Source organism: Scyliorhinus torazame, chromosome 9 (assembly GCF_047496885.1).
Source record: "Scyliorhinus torazame isolate Kashiwa2021f chromosome 9, sScyTor2.1, whole genome shotgun sequence".
Taxonomy (NCBI): Eukaryota; Metazoa; Chordata; class Chondrichthyes; order Carcharhiniformes; family Scyliorhinidae; genus Scyliorhinus; species Scyliorhinus torazame.
This window is the reverse complement of record NC_092715.1, coordinates 44,736,744-44,759,591: the sequence shown is the minus strand read 5'-3', so window position 1 is coordinate 44,759,591 and position 22,848 is coordinate 44,736,744. Positions and strand designations below refer to the sequence as shown.

The window sequence follows — 22,848 nt, the reverse complement described above, 5'->3', positions numbered from 1 at the left end:
GCCTGGGTCACATTGAGATCCAAAAAGACGAGGTGTTGGACGTCTTGAAAAATATTAAGGTAGATAAGTCCCCAGGGCCTGATGGGATCTACTCCAGAATACTGAAAGAGGCTAGAGAGGAAATTGTTGAGACCTTGACAGAAATCTTTGGATCCTCACTGTCTTCAGGTGATGTCCCAGAGGACTGGAGAATAGCCAAAGTTGTTCCTTTGTTTAAGAAGGGTAGCAAGGATAATCCAGGGAACTACACGCAGGTGAGCTTTACATCAGTGGTCGGGAAATTACTGGAGAGAATTCGTCGAGACAGGATCTGCTCCCATTTGGAAGCAAATGGATGCATTAGCGAGAGGCAGCACGGTTTTATGAAGGGGTGGTCGTGTCTCACTAAATTGATAGTTTTTCGAAGAGGTCACAAAGGTGATTGTTGCAGACAGGGCAGTGGATGTTGTCTATATGGACTTCAGTAAGTCCTTTGACAAGGTCCCTCATGGCAGACTGGTACAAAAGGTGAAGTCACACGGGATCAGAGGTGAGCTGGCATTTTAAATACAGAACTGGCTAGGTCATAGAAGGCAGAGTAGCAATGGAAGGGTGCTTTTCTGATTGGAGGGCTGTGACTAGTGGTGTTCCGCAGGGATCAGTGCTGGGACCTTACTGTTCGTAGTATACATAAATGATTTGGAGGAAAATGTAACTGGTCTGACTAGTGACGACACAAAGGTTGGTGGAATTGTGGATCGCGATGAGAACTGTCAGAGGATACAGCCGGATTTAGATCATTTGGAGACTTGGCAGAGAGATGGCAGATGGAGTTTAATCTGGACAAATGTGAGGTAATGCATTTTGGAAGTCTAATGCAGATAGGGAATATACAGTGAATGATAGAACCCTCAAGAGTATTGACAGTCAGAGAGATCTAAGTGTACAGGTCCACAGGTCACTAAAAGGGGCAATACAGGTGGAGAAGGTAGTCAAGAAGGCATACGGCATGCTTGCCTTCATTGGCCGGGGCATTGAGTATAAGAGTTGGCAAGTCATGTTGCAGATGTATAGAACCTTAGTTAGGCCACATGTGGAGTATAGTGTTCAATTCTGGTCGCCACACTACCAGAAGGATGTGGAGGCTTTAGAGAGGGTGCAGATGAGATTTACCAGAATGTTGCCTGGTATGGAGGGCATTAGCTATGAGGAGCGGTTGAATTAACTTGGTTTGGTCTCACTGGAATGACGGAGGTTGAGGGGCAACCTGATAGAGGTCTACAAAATTATGAGGGGCATAGACAGAGTGGATTGTCAGAGTTTTTTTCCCAGGGTAGAGGGGTCAATTATAGGGGGCATAGGTTTAAGGTGCGAGGGGCAAGGTTTAGTGGAGATGGGCAGCACGGTAGCCTTGTGGATAGCACAATTGCTTCACAGCTCCAGGGTCCCAGGTTCGATTCTGGCTTGGGACACTGTCTGTGCGGAGTCTGCACATCCTCCCCGTGTGTGCGTGGGTTTCCTCCGGGTGCTCCGGTTTCCTCCCACAGTCCAAAGATGTGCAGGTTAGGTGGATTGGCCATGATAAATTGCCCTTAGTGTCCAAAATTGCCCTTAGTGTTGGGTGGGGTTACTGGGTTATGGGGATAGGGGGGAGGGGTTAACCTTGGGTAGGGTGCTCTTTCCAAGAGCCGGTGCAGACTCGATGGGCCGAATGGCCTCCTTCTGCACTGTAAATTCTATGATATCTATGATATCTATGATGATGTACGAGGCAGGTTTTTTACACAGAGGGTAGTGGGTGCCTGGAACTCGCTGTCGGAGGAGGTGGTGGAAGCAGGGACGATAGTGACATTTAAGGGGCATCTTGACAAATACATGAATAGGATGGGAATAGAGAGATACGGACCCAGGAAGTGTAGAAGATTTTAGTTCAGACGGGCAGCTTGGTCGGCACAGGCTTGGAGGGCCGAAGGGCCTGTTCCTGAGCTGTACTTTTCTTTGTTATTTGTCTCTCTTATCATGCACTCCTCTGCTGTTTACACATTTAAATGTGCCTCTTTCCGAACTGTCAATTGTCCCCTCATCTTTATTCATCCATGGAATCTCATCAGTGTTCAGTTTGTTCTTTCCTTTTATTTTTTTTTAAATTTAGAGTACCCAATTCATTTTTTTCCAATTAAGGAGCAATTTAACATGTCCAATCCACCTACTTTGCACATCTTTGGGTTGTGGGTGCGTAACCCACGCAAACGCAGAGAGAATGTGCAAACTCCACACGGACAATGGCCCAGAGCCGGGATCGAGCCTGGGACCTCGGCACCGTGAAGCAGCAGTGCTAACCGCTGCACCACCGTGCTGCCCTGGTTCCTTTCTTTTAGAGGCATCGTATTTCCTCTCATCTGTTAAACGCCACTTTAAATGTTTCCTTTCTTTGTTCGACATCATGGTTTGCCTTTTTGTTACATTTCCCCAAGTTCTAATCTCAAATCCTCAAACTCGTCAGCAAGAGAGCGTTTTGGGACACCCTGAGATTGTGAACAGCACAGAGTAAATGCAAGTGATTCATTTACATATTAAAATTAGCCTAAGCAGAAGGACCATTTTAAGAGTTCACAATTGTTTGAGAAATAACTGGAAAGTAAATCACAAGGTCGTCAGAAATAAGACCTGGTGGTCCACTGAGCCTTTTCCGTCATTCAATAAGAAATGGTTGATTTGACTGTCGCTTCAACTCCACTTTCTTGTCTGTTCCCCACATCCCTTGACAAGCTCTCTTTATCCTCCTCACAACTTGATTTCCTATCTTATACTGTCAACTGATTAAACTCCAATAAGCTCAGCTCCTTCATCCAAGTCAGTAATGTAGATCATAAATTGTAGCGACCCCAGTATTGATCCATGCGACACTCTGCTAGTTAGAGTGCCAAATTGAAAATGTTCCATTTCCGAACTCTCTATTTCCAATTAATTAGTCAATCTGCTCTCCATGCTAAAATATCACGCCCAACACATAAGAACATAAGAACTAGGAACAGGAGTAGGCCATCTGGCCCCTCGAGCCTGCTCCGCCATTTAATGAGATCATGGCTGATCTTTGTGGACTCAGCTCCACTCTCCGGCCCGTACACCATATCCCCGAATCCCTTTATTCTTTAGAAACACCATGAGTTCTGAGGCTGGATTCTCCGGTCCCCAGGCATGTGTTTCTTGGCTGCACACCATTCGCTGGCGGTTGGATTCTCTACGCCTGCCGCTTGGCAGTGGGATTTCCCATTGAAGTCACTCCACCCCCCTGCGAAACCCATGGGCAGGGGTGTGCTGCCGGTCGGTAAAGAGGATCCAAACAGCCAGAGAATTCTGTCCCTTATCTTGTGCAGTAACCTTTTAATGGGACACCTTATCGGGCAGCACGGTAGCACAAGTGGATACTCTCTGTGCGGAGTCTGCACGTTCTCCCCGTGTCTGCATGGGTTTCCTCCGGGTGCTCCGGTTTCCTCCCTCAGTCCAAAGACGTGCAGGTTAGGTGGATTGGCCATGATAAATTGCCCTTAGTGACCAAAAAGGTTAGGAAGGGTTTTGGGTTACGAGGATAGGGTGGAAGAAAGGGCTTAAGTGGATCGGTGTAGGCTCGGTGGGCCAAATGGCTTCCTTCTGCACTGTATGTTCTATGTTCTAAATCCCTTTTAGAAATCCAAATGCACAACATCTACTGGTAACCATTATCCACCCTGCATTCTACATCCTCAAAGAATGCTACATTTTTCAACCACCATTTCTCTTTCATAAAAACATATTGATCTTGATTGATTGTATTATGATTTTCTAAATGCCCTACTACTACCTCATTTATAATAGAGTCTAATATTTTCCCACGATAGATGTTACGCTGACTGACTGGCAGTCTCCTGCTTTGCGTCTCTCATTCCTAGATAGAGGCGTTACATTTGTGGTTTACCAGTCCACGGGAACCTAACAGAATCTGTGGAATTTTGGAAGATTTCAACCTCTGCATCCCACTATCTCTGATTCGGAGACAAATTGACCAACGTGTGGAAATGCTGACAATAGACAGGACAAACCTGCTGCCTGGGTTTTGCTTATTTGCTTTCCCTGCATAGTGTAAAGTTGAGCACTCTAATATTTCAGAGAAGCTGTGATATTGAGTGATTGTGCGATGATAACCCATAACCAGATTGTCAAACATTTGATACACAAAACACTTAGCTCTGCCCTTGTAATGTTTGCAACTGAGATGGACAGAATACAAATGAGAAATGTGAATGCAGGAAAAGTCCATGATTGCCACTGAGACTGCTTCTCTATGCAATGAAATATTCTGTTCCCTATATGACTACGTTGCTGCTTCAAAGGTGAAACTTCAAAAAGTCCTTAGCCACGCCCTCCCCGCTCCACAAAAGAGGCATTATGAAGTTGAGATGAGAAGTGGAGGAACGAAGGGCAAAGGAAAGCGACTGATGTTCGTCTCCTGATGTCACTTGTGGAAAATAAATTTTCCGGTCATAGAGTCTGCGGCACAGAAAAGACCCTTCGGCCCATCACTTCTGTCCCAGTCAAAAACAACCACCTAAGTATTCTCATCCAATTTTCCAGCGCTTGTCCCACTTCCTTGTGATTGAGAAAAGAACCAAGAACAATACGAGGAGAAACTTTTTGCCACGTGAGTTGTGATGATCTGGAAAGCGCTGTCTGGGGTGGTGGAAACAAACCTCATTGTCGTACTCAAAAGAGAATAATATAACTCCTGAAGAGGGAAAAAACAATTGCACGGTTAAGGGACTAATTGGATTATTCATTGCAAAGGCGGACGCAGAATTGTTGTGCTGAATGGCTTCCTTCCGCATTGTCCCGTTAAGTGTGTTTGACATCAACTTAATTTCAATGCGTTTGAATATAGTGGTGTTAACTTAATCATGCACAACATGCAGATGTTCATTGGCAGTTAAATATTTGCTGTAGTTTCAGTGCAGGAATGTGTCGCATTTCAAATTCTGAAAGTGTCACATTACAATGCAAATGACACATGGCTCAAATTATTTCATAAAACTGAAGCTACAATCAGTCTTGTCATTTTTACTGCAGAAGTATCCTCAACCTGATTCTGTTCTGCTAGTTAAAAAAAAAAATCTTTTCCATCTTCTGACGAAGCTCTGTGAATCATTGAACGTAACAGCACAGGAGGAGGCTATTTGGCACACTGTACCTGTGCCAGCACTTTGAAAGAACTGTCTAATTTGGTACCTCATGCCAGCTTTTTCCCCATAACTTTGCATGTTAGTATTCTTCCCGTACATGTTCAATTGCCTTTGAAATTTCTCTTTGAATCTGCTTGCACCATTCGTTCGTGCAGTGCGTTCCCGATTGCAATACATTTTGTTGTAAAAACTTCTCTGCTCATTTCTTCCCTAATTCTTTTGCCAATTGTTTTCAATCTCAAACTTATTGGTATTGACCCACATGGCAGAGGAGAGTTTTGCCTTACTTGCTCTGTCAAAATTCCTCATATTTATATTCAAACAAACTTTTCATTATCACAAAAAAACCACCAAAGTACAAAATTTTCTTTCTAACAAACAAACCCACCAACAATACAACCCCATCTTATCCCTGAACTACCACCCAGCCTGACTCCCCAAATCACTTCCCCCGCATAAAGAAAACAAATCTTAGCAAACCCTGAACCCAACTAAGGAGACCACCCCTCTCCCCTCTGCAACAGCTGATGATAACCAATGCCCTGACAAAGGAAATTAAAGACTGCCACCTCGAGTAGCCCCTCCCCCTCAAGGTACACTGCATCTTCTCCAGGTGTAGAGATTCCATCAAATCCCCCAACCAAACCGAGGACATAGACGGCACCGGGGACCACCATCCAAGCAGAACTCGCCTCCAGGCTATTAGTGAGGCAAAGGCTAAGATATCCGCTTTTGTCCCCATCTGCAGGCCCAGCGGGTCAGACACTGCAAAGATAGCCACCAACAGGCACAGCTCCAACTGAACACGCAAAATCCCTGATAACGTACAAAAAAAGAGACCCAGAAACTGACAAGCTTAGTGCAAGACCAAAACATGTGGTGTTGTTTTCCGGTCCCCTAGAACACCTCTCACACCTCTCCTCTATCCCCGGGAAGAACCCACTCATATGCACCCAAGGTGTGCCCTGTGCATCATCTTAAACCAGATCAGACTTAACCTCGCACCCGAAGATGTGAAGTTGACCTCATGCAGGCCACAGCACCCCCCTCCAGGCCCAAATTCAGCCCTTCCTCCCACTTCCTCTTTATCTCCTCTAATGAAGCCTGCTTCATCACCAACAATCTTCCATAAAGCTCTTCACCCATGGCCATAAGTGAGGGCGACAACACCAGAGGAAATGAAGGGAGTTCCTTGCGCAAAATATCATGCACCTGCAAGCACCTAAATACATTCCCCCTTGGGAGCTGAAACTTCTCTAGTAGCTTGTCTAGGACGGCTACTTACCCTCCAAAAACGTATCTCTAAACCTCTCCAGCCATTCCTTCTCCCATACTTTACATGATAAGTCTCGGCTAGACGACACAGATCAAAGCCAGAAGAGACATGGAACCCAGCTTATGACACTGCCTAAACTGATTCCAAATCCACAAGGTAGGTACCACCACCAGACTAGAATAGAATCTAGCTGGGAAAACAGTGGTTCTGTAACCAGAACCCTCAGACTAGACCCCTTGCACGAAACCTCATCCATCTGCCCCACCCCCGCACCTTATCAATCTTTGCCACCCAGTAATACAAATCATAGAATTTACAATGCAGAAGGAGGCCATTTGGCCCATCGAGTCTGCACCGGCTCTTGGAAAGAGCACCCTACCCAAGGTCCACACCTCCACCCAATCCCCATAACCCAGTAACCCCACCCAACAGTAAGGGCAATTTTGGACACTAAGGGCAATTTATCATGACCAATCCACGTAACATGCACATCTTTGGACTGTGGGAGGAAACCCGAGCACCCGGAGGAAACCCATGCACACAAGGGGAGGATGTGCAGACTCCGCATAGACAGTGACCCAAGCCGGAATCGAACCTGGGACCCTGGAGCTGTGAAGCAATTGTGCTATACACAATGCTACCGTGCTGCCCCCTTTTTTAATAAGCGACTATTATTACATTATTAACCATGAAGGGAACCTCAAGAAAGCTCACACAGCCCTTTACATCCATGCACACAAGTTTCATCAAGATTAACTAGACAGAAATCGGTATTGCAGTATTGAAACAAGCCAATTTAAGATATACTCTAGTGTATTCCCATTCTCCATACCTTTCCATCTTCCTTCTCTTTAAGTCAATGAGGACTGAGAATTCTGGTTAATTTCTCCCAGCACAACTATTGCCATTCCCCTGAATCAGTAACCTCGATACAAATCATAGAATCAATACCATAAGAGATTGCGTAAATCAGACCCCCCCCCCCACCCCCAGCCCCCGACTGCCTGTCCCTCAGCAAAGTTGTCCTTTGATGCATGATGTAATGTGATCACTGATCAAATCATTACTCTTTCAGTGAACTTTGTTGGGAGACAATTTACTCAGTCGAATGTCCTTTCAAATATCTGGCTTTGACTTTCGCTCATGTTGTGCTGAAACAATTCATTGCTCCAACTGGTAGTTGGGCATATGTGCTGGGCAATGGGATGCCAAGCGATGCTGGAACGTGACAGATCACATATCACTCAAGCAACAAAAATGAGGACGGTGTTCTCAACACACATTACTGAAAATCATAGGCTCAACTAAGACAACAAAATAGAATCCCCAGCACAGTATTCGTATTCCTAATTAATGATTCACTTGCAAGTGAAAAGGAAATGCCTGTGGCTGCGAGGGCTTTCCTGCTATTAATAGGTTTCATAATAGCTTTCTTTAAGCCATTTTCCATTAATCTTCCCTGATTGCCAAGATAAATGATTATTGCAGAAGTGAAAAACAGATGTTACGATCATCTTGATAATCATCCAAGTAAGATACATGCGAATGCATCCCGACTCCCTCACTGTGATCCTAATTGCAGTGTTTAAATTCTCGCTTTGTCTTCTATCCTCCAAAATGGTGTGAGAAGTGGCTCTGTGCAGTAAATATTTCTAATGTCCACTGTTGGCATTTCATGTGCCACAGGACAATCCTCCTCCCTAGAATCTATGATCAGAATAAAAATAATGCTAGAAATCATATCAAATAAAAATATATACCTTCCAGTCCATCAAAGAATCAAAATATCCTTTGAAGTATCTCACATCATGTTCCTTTCATCTCAGAAACACTGAAAAATGGAACATATAAAAAGCATCAGAAAAACTAATAATGGCAATTTGACAACCGATGCCTGTCACGGACAGGCCATGATTTCCCCACTCTCATTCCGTCTGGAAACAGAAAGGTGTTTTTTAAAATTTATTCTGATATCATCCTTTATAAATGCAAATTTATTTAATCCAACCTTTAAATTTGGATTTGTTCCAAGCCCGAGTTGATGAAAATAAAAAGTTTGGCTTATTTTAACACACACACACACAGGCACACCAGGGGGGATTTGCAACATCCACCCCTTTTTACGTAAATGGGCGGATAAAGAAAAAAGATCAGGGCATGGCCGTAATAAAAATATAAGTATCAGTTTTACACGCGCGAGAGTGCAGAGGAGGGGCGGGGTGTTGGGGGGGTCGGCTGATTGTAGAAGACCCCCGTCTTTCCAGAGCGAAGCTTGCACGACAGAGGAAGGCACATAGAATGAGTCAGTCGGGAGGCCAAGTTCCAAGGTTCCAGCAGTTGGTAGACCTGATGAGGGTCCGGGTTCCTTCTGCTGCCACTGGCTTGATGGTAGACTGCATAGGCTGTCGCAGGGCTTCTGTTCACGTTAAGAGGCCAGACAGTAACGGCTGGAGTTCAGTTACAACAGACGATATCAAAGTGCAGCTTGAGGGAGGTCATGTGACATACCTCCTCAACGTTGGACACAGGCTGACCGGAATCTTGCGTTTTAATGGGAGTTGGGTTTCCTTTTGATTCTGAAGACACTGGTGTTGGGTTAACCAACTGCAGCTCCCTTTGTCAAAACCGTTGTCTCAGGACTGCTAATGCTTCGATCATTAGCATCGTTATAGCCGATTAAGACCTGTGAAGGTTTTCCTTTGTTCAGAGTTGACTGGACCAGACTCCCTGGCCGGGATTCTCCGAGCCTCCGCGCCTAAATTGCGTTCGGCGCAGGGGCGGAGAACGGGGGGCGGGATTCTCCGCAATCGGCGCGATGTCCGCCGACCGGTGCCCAAAATGGTGCAAATCAGTCCGGCATCGCGCCGCCCCAACGGTGCGGAATCCTCCGCATCTTGAGGGGCCGAGCCCTCACCTTGAGGGGCTAGGCCCATGCCGGACTGATTTCCGCCCCGCCAACTGGCGGGAAAGGCCTTTGGTGCCCCACCAGCTGGCGCGGAGATGACTTTGCCGTGCGGCGCATGCGTGGGAGCGTCAGCAGCCGCTCACTGCAACCCCGCGCAAGCGCGGTGGAGGGGGTCTCTTCCGCCATAGTGAGACCATGGCGAAGGCGGAAGGATAACAGTGCCCCCACGGCACAGGCCCGTCCGCGGATCGGTGGGCCCTGATTGCGGGCTGGAGAATCGCTGGGGTGGGGCCTGCCAACTGGCGCGGCGTGATTCCCACCCCCGCCGAATATCCGGTGCCGGAGAATTCGGCAACCGGCGGGGGCGGGATTCACGCCAGCCCCCGGCGATTCTCCGACCTGGCGGGGGGGTTGTAGAATCCCGCCCGGAGTCTCAGACCCGCTTTCGGCTCCGACACCGGGGCGTGATTCTCCGCGCAGTCGACGTGGCACCGGTCGGGGGCCGTTGAAAGAGGCCCCCACGGCGATTCTCCGCGGTCGACCGGCCAAGTTTCCGCTGTCCTGGTGGGGGGGGTGCGGAAGGATCAGACTCTATGGACCTTCCTCTTACCATTCATCTCATATTCATATTGCTCCAACTAGCATAAAGGCATTCAACAACTGCAATGGAATGAAATATTATCTTAAGATACACAAATGTGCTTAAGCAAAACATATAAGGTTTGTTCCATAATTTGAAGCACAGCTCCATTTCAAAACTCATTATTGTTTACTCGAGTACTGATTAAAGTGGGATTTGTTGCGTTATTCAACATAGACCAGAGTTGATTCAATAATTCTCTAAATTGGTGAGCCATCAATCATAAAATAACAATTGCATGTTGGAAGACTCATTACGATAATTGTTATGTGCTCCACTTATGTTCATTTTTGCAGGATAAATGGCACATAGCACACACATTTTGAAATGAAATGTTTACATGTGCTGTCTCACAATCCTAACTCCAAGCCACATAGTTTTCCAGAATAAAAATCCTTCACATGCATCGACATTCAGTGCCCGAGCATTTAATTAAATACAAATCCAGCATGCACCAGTTATGCCTCCACATTCCAGATGTTAAAACTGCCCAGTTTTTCACCTTAAATCAATGTCCAACAAACCCGAGTTAAAAAGTAGCAAATGGACATCAAGTGAACATAGCACCGAGGTCTGCTGTGCCACATTACTTGTCAGCTCTTGCGTTAACAATTGGGCATTAGGTGAAAACCTGAAATGTTAGCTCTGTTCCTCTCTCCACAGATGCTGCCTGGCGAGTATTTACATCATTTTCTGTTCTTATTATGGATGATCATCCTGCCTTTGCAATGCCATTGGTACTACTTTTGCCCAGGCCAACAGCACCAGTATTGCCTACGCTGAGCGATTTGTTCTTAAGGGCAGCACGGTAGCATTGTGGATAGCACAATTGCTTCACAGATCCATGGTCCCAGGTTCGATTCCGGCTTGGGTCATTGTCTGTGCGGAGTCTGCACGTCCTCCCCGTGTCTGCGTGGGTTTCCTCTGGGTGCTCCGGTTTCCTCCCACAGTCCAAAGATGTGTGGGTTAGGTGAATTGGCCAATGATAAATTGCCCTTAATGTCCAAATTGCCCTTGGTGGTGGGTGGAGGTGTTGAGTTTGGGTAGGGTGCTCTTTCCAAGAGCTGGTGCAGACTCAAAGGGCCGAATGGCCTTCTTCTGCACTGTAAATTCAATGATAATCTATGATTAATCTAGGACAAACGTTCGGCACAACATCGTGGGCCGAAGGGCCTGTTCTGAGCTGTATTTTCTATGTTCTATGTTCTATGTTCTTCTGCAATGGAAGTGAAAGGTGGAGGAAATTTGAGTGCAGCTGTATTCCTGACGAGCAGTAACCAGCAGGCTCCTAAACCTAAAGTTCCAAAGAATTACATAGAGAAGCATGCCTTTTGGACTAAAATTCCTTTGGCAGAGTTTATAATCTACCTGAGCCTCCTTCATCCTGATTCCTCACAAACAATAAACATATCCTTCCCTCCTTTTCTCCCTCAGGTAACCATCATGTTTCACTGAGATGCAGCTAAATGGAGTAGCAACTAAATTGAGTGCCTGAATTACTCCTTGTGGTATCACATACATACCACAGGAAGTGAAGACTTTTCTTCTGAATTCTCTGCTGAATTATTAGCGACTGTTAGGCTACCAGACCAGACCTTGGACAAGAAACATCAAACAATTTGCAATTTGTAGGATGCTTCAAACACAGGAATGATGACTCTGACCTCTAGGTATCTTTTATGTTCAAACAAACTTCAATTTATACACAAAATAAATCAAATCAACATCAAAGAAATAGCTTTATAATTAACAGTCAAACATGTTCTTACATGAAAGGAAAATCTTTCACTCACTGTCTACACCTGCCGCTTTATATATTCCTTTAACCAAATATATATAAGCTAATACAGTTCAAAATCCACTCATAAATAAAGTTAGCAATCAGGGTTACTTGCTGTTCGATAGAACATAGAACATACAGTGCAGAAGGAGGACATTCGGCCCATCGAGTCTGCACTGACCCACTTAAGCCCTCACTTCCACCCTATCCCCATAACCCAATAACCCCTCCTAACCTTTTTGGACACTAAGGGCAATTTAACATGACCAATCCACCTAATCTGCACATCTTTGGACTGTGGGAGGAAACCGGAGCACCCGGAGGAAATCCACGCAGACACGGGGAGAACATGCAGACTCCGCACAGTGACCCAGCGGGGAATCGAACCTGGGACCCTGGCACTGTGAAGCCACAGTGATAGCCACTTGTGTTACCGTGCTGCCCACGGTTCTCTGTGCCGATCTTCAAAGAGAGACCCTTTCAGGAACAACCTGAATATCCTTCTGTTTTGTCAGACTCAAATCCTGTGGAAAAACTGCCAAAAACTATAGACAGGCCTGGCTACTCCCATTTATTATATAATCTGAAGCCTACTAAGGTATCCCATGACCTGCTTAGCTAGAACTAAACACCATCCACCATTAGTCCCAAAAGACATGCTGTTAGATAATTTGGACAATCTGAATTCTCCCTCTGTGCATCTAAATAGGCGCCGGAATGTGGCGACTAGGGGCTTTTCACACAACCTACTTCTGACAATAAAAATTATTAAAATGAATTAGCTACACCCCAAGGAACGTCCTTTCTATAACCGATATTCATTAACCATCTCTCTGTAAGGAGGTAAATGGTTAAAAACAATGATGACCTCAAAATTTATGACCACTAAATCACAACCTCAGCAGACATGCTGTTTGTGTGTACTTGAACCCAGGGCTTTTAATAACATTACTACAACAAAATATAAAATATAATATATAACAATTTCCAACATTCATCACAGTGACTTAAATTTAAGGCCCCCAGTTTTGGACTCCCATTCCACCCCCACAAGTAGAATTATCTCCGTCCACCCTGCCAACCCCCACCATCCCCTTCATAATTTTAAAGACCTCTCTCATGGCACCACTCAGCCTTCTCTTTTCTCATGTTTATTTTCCAAAGTTATGCTGTGATGTTGAAAACCAATGAAAAACCTTTCTTGTGCACTCCTTTTTTATCTTGCTGCTACAACACGTTGGTCTCAATGGGTAAACCTGGCCCAAATGCAAACTTCTCAGCTCAGTCATAGCAAGAAATGAGATTGTGTTTGCTGGCTTCATAAGTCGAACATTTAGGATTCAAACAAAATAATGATGCAAATATAGGCCTAGATCTTTGGTTATGCCAGCAAGAAACGTTTCAAACACTCAGTATTATAGCCGATAGACTCAAACACTGGCGGCGGACTGCCTCTTGAACTTCATGTTGCCCATTTATAATCAGGATAGGAGAACTCTGACATCTCTGCAAGACAAAAAGGTCCTAATGTACAGAGCAGTTGTTGTCACGATAATCCTGAACCGCAGTCAGACCCAGACTTTGTATCAGCAACACATAAGGGCACCAGAGAAATTCCGACAGTAATGCCTCCGTCGCATCCACTGGATTCGTTGACCGTTGGACAAACGCTAATATCCTTTTTGACGTTCACTCAATAGGCATTCAGGTAAAACTCCTGCAAAATTAACTGAGATGGACTGGACACTGTGTCCCTGAAACTGTCCTCCCTCCCCACCCATGGTAAAACCTTCGAACATAATCTAATAATCACGATAAAATAATCATTCAGGCCAATACTCAGGAACTAATTCATGCAACAACAAAAAAAAAAATCACACTTTAAATTGTGTTTTGCATGAGGTTACAGAGAAAACGGCCTGAGATTCAACCAGAACCCAGTTAAATGAAGTTTGAATATTTCTTCGCTATTTAAACTGAAATGAGCCGAAGAGTCTCGCCTGAACTTTTCTTGTGCGCACATTCTTGCATTTTGCTTTTGTATTAAAAGTGTGCATTATATATTCAGCAGTCAGTACAGTCACAGCACAGGAAGCAGCTCAGTGGGGGACAGCCCTTAGATGGCAGTCAGCACTTCAAATAACTTTTATACGCATAACATCAAAATCTTAATTTGCCATTGGACACACAAAGCAACTACTAATTAGGATTCACCACTGTGCTTTACCTTTAAAACTGTATCGATTTGTGCATTCGTCCTCGATTCTGGAATCGCTGGGGTCAACTTCGCAGTGTCTGAAGGAAAGAAAATGATACATTTGATGAAAGACACAAGAGCTATTTGTCAAGGTGTATTTCACAATGCTGTACTATGGAATAGTAAGGATGTGGGTGGTGTGGTGATTGATTTCCACATGAGATAGTCTCATACTATGACAGGCCTTTCAGGATGGACGGTCGGTGGGGGGGGGGGGGGGGCGGAAGAGGATGGCTACCAAGGATTTTCCCAATGGATGCGGTGAGAGCTCAGCTTGGGCCACCCTTGCACACCCGCCATGTGGTTAGTCCAATAGTAACATAAGAACTAGGAGCAGGAGTAGGCCATCTGGCCCCTCGAGCCTGCTCCGCCATTCAATGAGATCATGGCTGATCTTTTATGGACTCAGTTCCACTTTCCCGCCCGAATACCACAACCCTTTATTTCTTTATTCTTCAAAAAACTATTTATCTTTATCTTGAACGTACTGGCCAAAGCTAAGAAATGAAGATGGTTGGGGGATGTAGAAATATTGAAAGGCTAGAAAGAATTTTAAAACTATGCAGAGCAAATTTAAAGTGAAACTTTTTGAAGTTAAAGTTAAATGAATGTAATTGAAATTTTAATCAATTAAGGGTATATTTTGTTATTTGTAAAGAGGATTTGGCGTTAATTGAAAGTCTATGTACACTTGCATTACTTTCTTGGCTCTGCTGTGCGGAAGAGTGAATCACATGAGCTGCCATCTCCTCTTCAGACATTGTAATTGCAGAATCTGAAGCCCCAAATGTGCAGGAGTGAGACAAATAAGTCTGGCTCCTCACACTGAACCCAGTGAGAAGCCAGCTCCATAGATCCACAGTTTCGTGGAGCGATGATGCAGTTTGCTGCAAGTACTGGCTGTGCTTCTTTGACGATGACTAAGGGGTCTGAGCAGGTGGTCCAAGCAGAATCAATCGTAACTTTCAAAAGGCAATTGGGTAGGTACTCAAAGGAGAGAAAACTGCAAGCAGGGCTACGGGGAGAACAGTTGAGTGGGACTAATTTGATGGATCTTTCAAAGAGCCAGCACAGTCTCTGTGCACTGAATAGCTTCTTTCTGTGCTGTAAGATTCTTTCAGCCGAAGATAATTGAGACAACTCCTGTGAAAATCCAAACTACAGCCGCGCACCCAGATACAAGATGAACAGCAGACGTATATGCAGTCTAAAAGATAGAGGTGGAAGACAGCCTCCTTATTTGGAAGAGATTATGCTTGCCTCCTGTCATTCAGGGAAGTGCAAAGAGTGAGTATGGGAGGTGGAAGATGTATTACAAACATACGCACATATGACCCATCTGCTCCCGATGACCTTGCCTCGAATCTATCTGTCTCAGACTTAATATGATTCAATTACTCCACTTCCACTGCCTTCTGAGGCAGAGTTCTAACGTCGCACAACTCTCAGAGTTAGGATTTCTCCTCATCTCTGTCCTCCGAGGGAGACCCCTAATTTTAGCACAGTTCGACCTAGTTCTGGGCTAACCCACAAGAGAAAACATCTGTCCACGTCCATGCCGTCAAGACCATTCAGGATTCCATATACTTCAATCAAGTCACCCCTCACTCTTCTGAGCTACAGTGGAAACAATCTCAGCCTTTCCAACCTATCCTCGTAAGACACCTCACTTATTCCAGGTATCAATGTAGCAAAGCTCGCCTGAATCGCCTCCAACACACTTACATCCTTCCTGAAATGAGGAGACCAAAACTGTGCACGATATTCAAGTTGTGGTCTCACCAATGCCCTTTATAACTGAAGCACGATATCCTAACTTTTACATTTAATTTATTTCACAATAAAGAATATAACTCCATTAGCCTCCTTAATCACTTGCTGTTACCTGCATTCTAATGTTTTGTGATTCATGCACAAGAATACCTAGAAGCCCCTGCACCTCGGAATTCTGCAGTCATCCTCATTTAAGTAATGCACTGCTGTTTTATTCCTCCTGCTAAAGTGAACAGTTTCATATTTCTCACATTATTCAAATTGCCAGATTCTTGCCCTCACTCAACCTGGCTGCTTCCATCTGCAAACCCCTTGGCCGGGATTTTCCGTGACATGCGCGAATAATGGGAGGAGCGGAGATTCGAGGGCGACTCCCAAAATAGCATTCACACCAGCAGGACCCCCTTCCCCTCCGTCCGGCATGTAATGTAGAACCCTATTAGGGGCTTTTCACAGTAACTTCACTGAAGTAATTTGTGACAATAAGCGATTATTATGATTATTATTATTATTAGCATACATTGCAATATCATTAGTGGGCTTCCTCGTTCTATTATCCCCCCACATTGCTTCTTGGCACTGCCTCCTGGGGGCACTGCCAGGGGGGCAGAGAAAAGACGCAGTCCAGGGAGGGGAGAGGGCTTCTGATGGGGAGGTCCACAGGAGAGATTCCCTCTGTCTGTGAGGGAGTTTCCTTGGGGAAGTGCCATGTGCTTTTTTTTGGGGGGGGGGGGGAACTCCCTCTGTCTGTAGGAAACCCTTTCTCTTATTTGTATTATGTTTAGACAGGGGCATCCTGAATAAACGGTGCTCCAATCTCTTGAAGGCCAACATTGCTGATGGAGCAGGCTCTGAAGGTGTCATGGGACCCGCTTCCAGGTATACATTTGACCAAGTGTCAAAACAAATGGCAGGAAAGCCAGTAGAGGAGACACTTAATCACAAAAGCAGAAAATTCCATCCCTTTCGTCTTCTTTGCAACAAACTTTCCTACCTGTCTTTGTATTATCTGCAAATTTAGAGAGCATGCCTTTTTCTGTCTCTCCCCCTTCTTGAATAGAGGGGTTATAATTTCCCACTTGATGGAACCTTTGCAAAATACAGGGAATTTTGGAAAATTAGCGGCACTGCACCTATTACTTCATTGGCCACCTCTTTTAAGATTTTAGGATGAAGTCTATCTGGACTCGGAGACACATCAGCCGCAGCTCCATTAGTTTGCTCAGTACCACTTCCCTAGTGATTGTGATTTAGCAATTGCAAGTTTGCCAAGTTCCACTCTTCCACCCACCTCCAGATTTACAGCTTTACTGGAATGTTTTTTGTTTCATCTACAGTGAAGACAGAAGCAAAAAATGTGTTCATTTCATCTGCCATGTCCTTATTATCTACCATTAACTCACGGTTATCATTCTCCAGAGGACCAACACTCCATTTAACTACTCTTCTGCTTTCTAAATACCCGCTGTCATGTGAGAGTACCCATAAGAAATGGGTGCTTATAAATGAGTATGTATATAAATATCTGTAGTGAGAGTACCTTTAAGAAATGGGTGTTTATTACTGCAGTGATGTCAGAGAGTGGGTGGAGCTGGGCTGTCTGTCAAATTTTTACTTTCGTTTTAGGCTTTTTGCTGCAGGGTTGGTTTGGTTTCATTTTAGTTTTGGAGAAGCTGCAATAACAGCAGGATGTGTATGAATCTCTGCAAGCTTATGAGTGTCCATTTGCTGATTTCAACGTGGTAACTGTTCTCAGTAGTCAAGTTAAACCTGATGTCTTTCTGTAAGAAGGGTTTTTTCAGTCTTATGGATGTTGAAAGGAAAGCTAAAGGATTACTTAGTGTTGTAGTATTTGGGGGTTGTATTTGAATTAATGGTTGCTATGATGTTCACTGTATGTTTTAAAAAGGTTAACTTGAGTTCATAGAATAAACATTGTTTTGCTTTCAAAAATGCTTTTCCATTTCTGCTGTGCCACACCTGTAGAGTGGGCCGTGTGCTCCCCATACCACAATCTATTAAACGTTATGGGTCAGGTGAACTCCATGATACACTTTGGGGTTCTCTAAACCCTGGCCCATAACAAATTGGGAGCTCATCCGGGATAAACGTCTATCTATTGGATTGGCTGAGTGAACTTAAAGACAGTGAGGGGTGAGAATATTGTGTTGCTTTTCAGGTGTGGTATTTTAGTTTAAGTAGGGAGTGTGTTGTGGACAATGGCTCTTTCGGAGGCTCTGAAGTTTTTGAAGGTGGAGACGGTCACACGCAGTACCTTACAGACAGAGACAAAAAGCAGACTTAGATTTGGCAAAAACATTGCAGTTAACATGACCTGGCAAATTGCGAAAAGATGAGGTAGTTATGGTGGTGGCTAAGCATTTAAAGTTGCCTGAGATAAAGTCTGACTCATTAGAAATGGCAAAGATCCAGTTTAGATTAAGCAACTTGAACATGAAAAAGAATTAAAGCAGCTTGAATATGCAATGAGAGAAAAAGTAAAGGAGAGAGGAGAAATAAACAAATAAAGAGATAGAGAGGAAAAGGAAAGAGACAGAGAGGAAAGGGAAAAAGAGAGAGAGTTTGAACTTCAGAAAATGGCTATGAAGCATAACAGTCAGTTAAAATTGGCAGACGTAAAGGGAAACGCACAATTGGAGGATAGTGATGAGGACAGTGAGAAAGAGCGTCATAGTCGAAGGCTTGGTGGAGATCTATTTAAATATGTCCAAGCATTGCCAAGGTTTGACGAGAAGGTGGTGGAAGCCTTTTTCATTTCATTTGAGAAGGTAGCTAAACAAATGAAATGGCCACAGGACATGTGGGTATTACTAATTCAAACAAAGCTGGTAGGATGAGCTAGTGAAGTGTTTGCATCACTACCGGACGGAGGAGGTATCTGGGACATATGAGGAGGTGAAAAAAATCCAGCTTCGGTGCATATGAACTCGTGCCTGAAGCCTACAGACAAAGGTTTAGAAATTTAAGGAAAGAATTTGGTCAAACATACATGGAGTTTGAAAGGCTCAAACAGAGTAATTTAGGTAGGTGGATAAGGGCTTTGAAAATAGACCAACCGTATGAATCTCTCAGAGAAATTATGCTATTGGAGGAGTTTAAAAATTAAACTCATGTGAGAACTACAAGGGGTTAAATCTGCGAAGTTAGCAGCAGAAATGACAGAAGATTATGGATTAGTTCATAAATTAAAGCTTGGTTTCTGACATCAGTTTCAGCCTGTGAGGATTGAAACTGGGGACCTGAGAAATACTCAAGTGGCAAAGGTAAAGGTGATCTGATGGGAGATAATAAGGAGGGTGGAAGAGACATGAAAAGTTTCAAATGTTTTCACTTCATAAACTAGGCCATGTGAAGTCATAGTGTTGGTGGTTGAAGAAAAGCACTGGGAAGGCTGATGTGGTAAAACAGGATAAGACAGTGGGGTTTGTTAAAGTGGTAAAGGAAAGCCCAAGTGAAGCGGGGGAGGTGCAAAAGATTGTACAGCCTGATCAAGAGGTGATTGATAAGAAGGTGCCAGATCTCTTTAAAGAATTTACTTGTGTGGGTAAAGTTTACTCATGTGTATCAGGAGAAACAGGTAAAGAAGTCACAATTTTAAAAATACGGGAGCTAGTCAATCTTTATTGGTAAGAGATGAGGAGTTATGTAGTTTGGGAAGAATGTTGCCAGAAAAGTGTTAATATGTGGAATTCAGGGTGAGAGTAGTGTTCCATTATATAAAAGGTTGGAAAGTCCAGTGAAGAGTGGTGAAGTGGTAGTAGGAGTAATAGAGAATCTATCTTGTCCAGGAATACAGTTTATCTTGGGGAATGATATAGCTTGATCGCAGGTGGGAGTGATGCCTCCGATAAGCCAGTGGAAAATCAGCCAACTGTTGAAGGACGGGAATCCTGGGATTTTTCTGGATTGTGTAGTAACAAGGTCGCAAAGTCACAGGTTAAGACAAGAGGAGAAATCAAAGAGTGAAGATAAAGTTGAAGTGCAATTATCAGAAAGGATTTTTGATCGGATGGTTGAAAAAGAACAAGAACAGGTGGAGGATGAGGCGGATATTTTTAGTTCAGGAAAATTGGCGGAGTTGCAACAAAAAGATATCGAAATAAAACAGATGTATCAGAAAGCATATACGGAAGAGGAATCTGAGTGTATACCAGAGTGTTATTACCGTAAAAGTGATGTCTTGATGAGAAAATGGAGACCTTTACATATGCAGGCAGATGAAAAGTGGGCAGGAATTCATCAAATAGTATTGCCGGTAGGGTATAAAAAGGAAGTGTTGCGAGTTGCATGAGGTCATTTGGGAATAAGGAAAACTCAAGCTAAAATACAAAAACATTTTTATTGGCCTGGACTACATAATGATGTAGTTAAATTTTGTCAATCATTCACACATGTCAAGTGATAGGGAAACCTCAAGCAGTGATAAAACCAGTGCCCTTAATACCGATTCCAGCATTTGAGGAACCTTTTACAAGGGTCCTCATTGATTGCGTAGGACCACTTCCTAAAACGAAAAGTGGGAATCAATATCTTTTGACTATAATGGATGTGTCTACTAGGTTTCCAGAGGCCATTCCAGTACGTAATATTTCAGCTAAAAAGATTGTGGAGGAGTTACTTAAATTCTTTACTAGATATTGACTACCCACAGAAATATAACCGGATCAAGGATCAAATTTTACCTCAAGGTTATTCAAAGAAGCTATGGATAGCTTAGGAATAAAACAATTTTCATCAACTGCGTACCATCCAGAATCGCAGGGAGCGTTAGAAAGATGGCACCAGACATTAAAGACAATGTTGAGTGCTTATTGTTACGATTATCCAGAGGATTGGGAGAAAGGAATTACATTTGTACTATTTGCAATTAGGGATGCACCTAATGAGTCAACCAAATTTAGTCCTTTTGAACTAGTTTTTGGTCAGGAGGTAAGAAGACCACTTAAATTGATTAAGGAAAAATTGGTGAGTGAGAAATCGGAAATTACATTATTAGATTACTTGTCAAATTTTAGGGAGCGATTAAATAGAGCAGGTGAATTGGCTAGACAACATTTGAAAGTTGCACAAAATGTAATGAAATGGGTAGCGGACAAGAAATCCTTATCAGATTGAAAGGAAATTAAGTGAGGTTAATTATGTGGCAAAAACACCGGATAGAAGGAAGAATGACCGAGTGTGTCATGTGAATATGCTTAAAAGGTACTTTGAAAAGGAAGAGAAAAAGGAGGCGGTTTTAATGATTCTAACTCAAAGTGACGAACAAAATCCAGATTACTGTTAATTTGACGTACCTCAAATTAAATTGGAAAATGAGGATGTTCTTAAAAATTGGGATAAATTGTTGAGTTACCTACCAGAGGAAAAACAAACTGACCTGAAAGAGTTATTGATATCACGTGGGCAGGTTTGTAGAGATAAATTGGGAAGTATTAAAATGTCTATACATGATGAAGATGTGGGAAATGCTGTTCCAATCAAACTACATCCATATAGACTTACCATTTAAAATTGGCACAGGTTAACAAAGAGATTGAGAGTATGCTTTAAAATGGCATAATTGAAGTGGGTTGCAGCCAATGGAGCTCATCCATAGTGATGGTACCAAAACCAGACAGTACCCAACGGCTGTGTGTGGACTATAGGAAGTTTAATTCAGTTACAAGAATGGACTCTTAGCCTATCCCACGTTGGTGGATTGTATTGAGAAAGTGGGACAATCAGCTTTTATTTCCAAACTGGATTTACTTAACGTTTACTGGCAGGTACCTTTATCCGAAAGGGTGAAGGAGATTTCAGCTTTTGTGACTCCAGATGGTATATACCAATTCAAAGTTATGCCATTTGGCATGAAAAGCGCCCCAGCCACATTTCAACGGTTAATTGACAAAGTTCATGGAATAGAATTTACAGTGCAGAAGGAGGCCATTCAGCCCATCGAGTCTGCACCGGCTCTTGGAAAGAGCACACTACCCAAGGTCCACATCTCCACCCTATCCCCATAACCCAGTAACCCCACCCAACACTAAGGGCAATTTTGGACACTAAGGGCAATTTATCAAGGCCAATCCACCTAACCAGCACATCTTTGGACTGTGGGAGGAAACCGGAGCACCCGGAGGAAACCCACGCACACACGGGGAGGATGTGCAGACTCCGCACAGACAGTGACCCAAGCTGGAATCGAACCTGGGACTCTGGAACTGTGAAGAAATTGTGCTATCCACAATGCGACCGTGCTGCCCTTGAGTTGTTTCAAGATTACCCAATTGTGCAGTATACATTGACGATCTGGTAATTTTCAGCCAGACGTGGAAAGAACATTTAAAACATCTGATGGAGTTACCCAATCGACTACAGGAGGAAGGTTTGGTGATAAACCTAGTCAAAAGGGAATTTGGAAAAGCCCAAGTCACTTTCCTTGGCCATACAATCAGACAGGGTTGAATGGTCACACGGGATGTGAAACCAAAAGTTATTGAGGAGTTTCCGATCCCCTCAAGATGAAGGGAAATAATGTGATTTCTTGGCATGAGTGGATTTGATCGAGCATTTATGAAAAATTGTTGTTGCGTTGTTGCTCCACTGATAGATTTGCTGAAGAAACGTCGAAAATGTCAGTAGACAGCGGACTTTCAACAGGCATTTGACTGCCTGAAAGCTGTGATAAGCAATGCTCCTGTGCTGGAAAATTACAAGGGACTCTGTGATCAGATTGAACTAAAGAATCTGACTTTAAAGAGAAATGCCGAGGCGTCGAGAAATGAACGATTGTGCAGAGACCTTCTTGTTCAAAGAGACTGTCAATCGAGAAGGATTCCAGTTGGAGGAAGAAGAAAAAAATATGGACTATATTATTATATCTGTTTGTGTGTGTTGTTTTTTTAATGTGTGGGCTGTCTGTCAGCTTTTTACTTTTGTTTTAGGCTTTTTGCTGCAGGGTGGATTTGGTTTCATTTTAGTTTTGGAGAAACTGCAATCACAGCAGGATGTGTGTGAATCTC

At 43.7% G+C, this 22,848-nt stretch overlaps 1 protein-coding gene across 22 annotated transcripts in view; it reads right to left on the bottom strand.

The window, feature by feature from the left end:
- The window catches only part of LOC140429166 (teneurin-3), a 3,593,949-nt gene that overhangs the window by 2,664,563 nt on the left and 906,538 nt on the right, over window positions 1–22,848 (bottom strand). For all 22 annotated transcript variants that reach the window (XM_072515817.1, XM_072515806.1, XM_072515811.1 and 19 more), the window contains exon 3: window positions 14,021–14,088. The gene's annotated coding sequence lies outside the window, so the exon portion shown is untranslated. The remainder of the gene's footprint in view (window positions 1–14,020; window positions 14,089–22,848) is intronic.